The sequence below is a fragment of the Nanorana parkeri genome, unplaced genomic scaffold (assembly GCF_000935625.1).
Source record: "Nanorana parkeri isolate BGI_ZX_2015 unplaced genomic scaffold, ASM93562v1 scaffold352, whole genome shotgun sequence".
In the NCBI taxonomy this organism is placed as follows: domain Eukaryota; kingdom Metazoa; phylum Chordata; class Amphibia; order Anura; family Dicroglossidae; genus Nanorana; species Nanorana parkeri.
Window position 1 is genome coordinate 452,056 of NW_017306620.1, and position 6,852 is coordinate 458,907.

Below are 6,852 nucleotides of genomic sequence, written 5' to 3' on the forward strand. Positions count from 1 at the left end.
GGGGGGGACCCCACGTCCCCGTCCCCCCATTTTTGGGGGTGGGGTTCCTCCTTAAAATTCCTACCAGACCTTAAGGGCCTGGTATGAGTTTAAGGGGGAACCCCACACACTTTTTTATTTGTTTTCTTTTTAAATGTAATTTTTTTTCTTTACAAAGTTATTTGTGCTGCAGCAGGTTCTATACATTGTACAGACGTGCTACTTTACAGTCAGTTTAAGGTGACCCCCAGGCACGATATTTAATAATTTTTCATTTTTATTGTTTCACTTTTAGTGATGTTAAAATCACTGCTCCTTTAAAAACTGTGTTTTTTTTTCAAACAAATTTTCATTGATTCATGTCCCCCAGGCCAGTACCCGAATCCTCATACCCTTTTTATGGCCAATAAATGGCATATAAGGCTTCAAAATGGGGTCAATTGATTTTCAAAGTTCTAGCCCCATAGACTTGCATTGAGTTCGAGTTCGAATTCAAACTTTTCCCATGTTCTAAAGTTCGAATGGGAACCGAACAGGGGGGTGTTTAGCCCATCACTAATGGAGAGCAGGACTATTGGCCTGTATTATTTTCCAATTCAGTAAGTTCACTGTCACAGTGACCATATGACCAGAGATCAGCTCCTGGCCATAATTAGCCAGTGATTAAGCATGTGTTATATGCAGGGCTTGAAAAATCCACTCGTCCACTCGTCTGTGACGAGAGGATGGTGGAGCCCGACGAGCAGCTTCCCGGCCGGCCGTTGTAATTAGGGATGGGCTGCACGTTCGAGTCGAATCTATGTTCGACTCGAACATAGCATGTTCTAGCGTTCGCCGAACGCCGAACATTATGGGATGTCCGCGGTCTGTTCGACCGCGGGACATCCCACAATGCACCGTGCCTTCCTAAATGGTAATTGGCTACAGTCTTGCACCAGCAAGACTGTGCCAATCAGGGCTCAGTACAAATATAGAGCCATGATTCGGCAAAGTCATGATGACTCTGCCCAATCATGTCTCACAGCTAAGTCCCTGCAGCACACTATATAAGGCTGCTGACACCACGGCCCTGTGTAGTGTGTTGAAGGAGATTGATAGAGAGAGAGAGATATAGAGCTATACAGATATAGAGAGATAGAAGTCAGAGTGAGAGCATTAATTTTAGAGCCATTAATCACTGATAACACTAAACTGATGAGCAGCAAAAGCGTTTTAATCATCGCCTATGGGCGTTTTTTGCGATTTTGCGGGCGCACGCAATTTTAAGGCTTGACATGTTTGGTGTCTATTTACCCCACGTGACCCCCGACTTTTATGTTTCACGAAGATTATAGGTAAGAATAAATGTTTTATAACATAGCGTAGGGAAACTTTTTTTTTTTTTACATTTATGGTACTTTTTTCATTATATAGTAAAAAAAAATAACCCCCCGTGGGGGTCACAAAAGAAAGCTCTATCTGTCCCCAAATTTTTTTAACTTAAATTACAAGGCTTTAGTCCGGTCATGCTGACTGGTGAAATGTTTGACTGGTGAGACACCATAACATTTTTCAAGCCCTGGTTATATGTATGTAAGAGTAATCTTTTAAGAAAGTACACAGGATACACAGGAAAGAGAAAGGCTTACAGACATAAAAAAAGACATAAAAAAGCCTACAACCAAATCAGTGCATAGCACAGGTCTCATTCCATAACATGATGTATGAATGTCTTGACGCACTCTTTACCGGATGTCCCAATTATCAGGGAGGGGGTGTTCATAGTGAACACGGATGGCGCCGCTTTGTACTAATCATACAAGGAATGTCAACAGTACACCAAAATTTTTTTTAGGATCACCAGGTGTTCATTTATTCAGAACCATATAAAGTAAAACAAGCGATTTGGGGGCCATACAGGGTCCCTTGATCAGGTTTAGCATTGACCATTCCATCACATATCCCCAAATTAAGTGGATTATTCCTCATTTTAGAACTTTAATTTTAGAATTTTAGGTAGAGCCATGAAAATCATTCCTATATGCTCAATCAGCCAGATGCACATCCAGAACCACTAGTGTATAGTGCAAACGTAGCCTAAATTACAGATGAATCTTATGGGTTTTGTTATTTTTATTTTTTGTGGGTGTTATTGCTTAGTGTTTACACCAGATGGTGGTAGATATCTGTATTAGGCCTAGGTTCTATCCACATACCAAAGTAATCACAGAGATAAAAATGTGGCACTGTAATGTAACTTTGTGCTTTCTATACAATTCTTTCTCATTTATCTATCTGAATAGGTGACAGAAATGTGAATTGGCCTAACAAACGGCAGGCCAATTTGTTTTTCCTCCAGACTATATTCTGCAAGTTTAATGCTGATTTTTACTTTTGATGCATAATTATATTGAATACAATTATGTAGACTGAGTACCGAAGTACCATATTAGCCATAGATCATTTTGTCTTTAAAAAGCAAAACTGTCACTAAACTGAAATGTTATTTAAATGTTTTTCCTGTAAAAAAGATACTGGATTCTTACCTCTTCTGCTACCGGTGCCACAGAACACGATGCTATTGAAGAAAACTCAATCCTTGAAGTCTACTTTAGAAACAAACACTTCTGGGAGTACCCCACTGAGCTAAGTGGTTTCTACCTAGAAAAACTTAAAGTTTTAGTTTAAATATAACAACAGAGTTTCTTTAATAAATAACAAATGTAATACCAACAAAATAACTCCTTTTGGTTCAGGTGGACCTTGAAATAAATTAATTCCCATTCAGATTCCGACTCTCAATGTAGAAATATAGGGTAATCTCTTAGAATAGGAAGAATAGGAAAATATTCTAAGCAGCACTCATTTTCTATCCAGCTTTAAACTTACATTTTTCCTGAACACATTTGTGATGGCCTGAGAGGTTTCATAAATTAAGCTTTCTTTGGTTCAGACCTAGCTGTTTTATATCAAATTATTTTTAATGGCACTTAAATAATTCCCAGTGCTGACTGAGTTCAGCCAGAGAATATGCCTAAATCAAGCTCACCTAAAACCAGGGCTTTATATACCAATTTGAATAATTAATATGGAGACATGTTGTCTTTTGAATAAGTGTAACAATTCTGCACATAGAAACCCATAAGAAACCACTGTGTACAGTCCTAACTCCATTAAACTGGATTCACTTACTGAAAAATCAGTGCTCTTTTTTTTTTAAATTAAAAAAGGCCACATTTATATTTGAAAAAAATATAATTGCATACAATAATTTTTTTAAATAAAAGGCAAGCAAATACATGTGTAACAGTTCTTCAGGGGAACAAATTCACTCTGCTGAGGTCAGACAAGTCGATTTTAATTGGTTGCTATTGGCTGCTGCCTTTATAAATTAGCACTCTTTATTCAATAAGGCTGTGACATTAGGCTAAAAGAAACCTGTCCCTAGCAATTATGACTTTGGACTCAGTTAGTGATTAAGGATGGGCCGAGTGTTCGATTCGAACATGAGTTCAAATCAAACATCGGCAGTTCGAGCGCTCGCCGAGCGCCAAACTTTATGGGATGTTCGCGGTCTGTTCGACCGCGTACATTCCATAATACAACATGCCCACTGAAGCTCTGATTTGTTAAAGTCTTGCACCTGACCACATGTCAGGTGCAAGACTTTGCCCAATCAGGGCTCAGCGTAGGAGGTGCCTGAAGGAGAAAGTTCTCTATCAGGTCCTCCCATGCTGATTGACAGCAGGCAGTGGGCGGGTGCAATAGCCAGCTTGCTATTGGCTATTGCATTTTACAATATCCAATAGCAGGCTGGGTATGGCTCCCAGCCTGCAGACGAAGTGGAGGCAGGGGGGCAGGCAAGAGGAGCCGCAGCCGGATCGAAGAAGAGAAGCCGACGGACCACCGGGACAACGAGCAGACGGAGCAGGGGACCGGAGGCCGGGACAGCAAGCAGACGGACCAGAGGCCGGGACAGCAGCGGAGGTAAGGGGTACACAGTATTTATTACATGTAACGACAACTGTATGGGGGTCGAACATTTGACCCCCATACACTTGCATTGAGTTCGTATTCGAACATTTCGGCCATTCGATTCTTCGAATACGAACAGGGGGGTGTTCGGCTCATCCCTATTAGTGATAAGAAAATTATCAAAACAGTTTCTTTATTTCAAATTCTATTTTTTTTTTTGCTTTGCTTTTAATGCTTTTTGTGGTGGGACATTTCACAGCATAGCCACTCTCACTTGTTTAGTACGGATGAACTTTGCAAGAAGGGGCAATAATAGTGGTTTTCTAATGTGCGAGTCCCCTTATTATAAAAGGCAGGTTTCCCAGCAGTCTTTTGTTATTGTATGTTGGAGTATTGTATGTTGGAGTAGATAGCCCCTTAGGTGACAGTGTGTTTGCAGAGAGAGATTATTGCTATACAGTTGTGCCATCCAGTGCTATATACAATGGTATATAAAAGTGCTGTGCTGTACTATATAACAATGAATTGAAGTGTGGTGGGCTACCTATTAGTGTGCAATCCTCCTCCTGTTTTCTCAGTGCTACATTACTATATCTTGCAGTGTGGTGGGCTGATGCCTCCCGAGACTTGGGGACATCAGGCCGCCAGCCCAGAGCAACACAGGCCGCCACCCCACTGTAACACATTATGTAGCTTATATTATTCTGCATTTCTGTATAATGTATTGCTGGGATTTGTAGTGCTCTATAGCTGATGGTATTATTCTGCATTGCTGTATAATGTATTGCTGGGATATGTAGTCCTCTATAGTTGGTGGTATTCTGCATTGTTATATCATGTATTGCTGGGATATGTAGTCCTCTATAGTCGGCGGTATTCTGCATTGTTATATAATGTATTGCTGAGATTAGTTCCTTTACTGGTTGGAGTCAGTAGCAGAACTAATAGGTTCACAGGGGTCACAGTTGTACTGGGCCCTGGTGCTCCACCACGGACTCCAAGCTGTAGAGAGACTGTTCCCTTGCAGTGTGCTGCGTGACATGTACCTTATTAGCACACTGCAATGGAACATTTCACTCATTAGCACAGTACAAACGTACATGTCACTCTGTAGTATAGTTAAAACCTCTTGTATTGTATTTTTCTTCTAAGATTTAAGCACATACTTAGTTCAGTCATATGAAGTGTTTTTCCAAAAGAAATAATCAGTATTGGGGTCTAAGTGCGGGGTTGGCACTTTGAGAAACATAAGTTGGTTTGGGCACTGGGGCTCAAAAAGGTTTGCCATCACTGGTATAGGTGATTGATGCATAGTGCATACACCTGATACATACTCTAAGGGTTAATACCTTTTAGCACTTGATACATACTCTAAGGGTTAATACCTTTTAGCACAGCACACTTGATGTTATAGGTGATTGATGCACAGTGTATACACTTGATACATATTTAAGGGTTAATACCTTTTAGCACAGCTGTACAACCCACGTGGGGAGTTTGTTATCCTAATTTAGAACCAAATGTAACCCATCGCACTCCTGACCAGAAGTCCCAATAGTAGGGTGGGTGCGTTTAGTGAGAGCAAATGCCTCCGCAGATCAAGTAAATTAGAGTAAAGTCACTCGCACTCCAAACTGATGCCCAGTTAATCACTTTAATGACTGTGGTAGTGTAACATCTCAAAGCGACGTTTCGGAACCATGTGGTTCCTTCTTCAGGCAATCAGAAAAGTGATTGACTGGGCATCGGTTTGGAGTGCGAGTGACTTTTCTTGAATTTGTTTGTTATCCTAAAGCGCATATTGGATTCATATACAGTATAATGACTAATTTAAAGAAAATTCTATAAGTTTCATTTCTCTAAGGCTGCGTCATCTTTAAATATAGCCTTGCTTGTTCCATGCCAATGGGTTGCTTAGCAAATAGATATTGTAGTTATTTGAATGGCTAGAACCGGTCTGTGGAGTTTATCAACATCTGTTATTACCAAACAAGTACATAATTAGTCATGAATTAAGCTAATTAACCGGAAAATACTTAGCTAAAGAATAAATGTTACCTTGTGGCGATAGAAATAGTTCAAAGATGGTACTGATTTGAAACGTAACTCAACCTGCGTCATTGAGGGAGAACTGAACAGGCCGCATGACAAGTTAATTTACAGGGTAAGTTACCTTAAGTTTTGTCTCTCCAGTCCAGTTGGCAGCACCCTCATTTTCTCTCAACCACTTGGTACTGAAGAACATACATGTCCTATGTTCCAGGCCTCAATGCATTGCCTGGTAGCTAAGTGGACTCTCTGTGACCCACATCATTTTTAACTTGGGGGCAAGCATTTTGTACATATCAAAAGGTTGCTTTTAACATATAAACTTTTGGATTGCTCCCAGAGCTGCTAGAGGGACTATTGCAACTGATAACTGCTGACAGCTTATGTTGTCAGTTTTCATATCCTGTTCTTTTATTATTTCCTACCCCCCTCCCCCCCATTGTCCTCCTATGTGCCTGCTTCTCTTCCCCTTTGTCATTCTATTTCCTCACTGGAGTACAGACTCTGGAATGATTGCATGTCTAGAAAATAATAGTTGTGGGTCAAGCCCGCTTTCAGAACAACGTAAATAGATTGGATCTACATAGTCAGACGCTCCCTCACACAGGTCAGAAAAGACACATGCATACAGTCAAGGCAGACATATACACAAGGCCGTATTTACTCTTTCTGCTGCCCCAAGGTTAGGTTCATCAATGCGTCCCATCCCCCCAATGAAGAATGGCAACCAGATGGCGGGGGCGGCAAGGTTAGTTCTAATTTTTTTATCACTTTTTTTATTTTATATTTTATTTTTTACTTTTTTACATTTTTATTTATCTTATTATCTTTTACTTTTTTTATATAATTTTTTATCTTATTTTTTCTTAC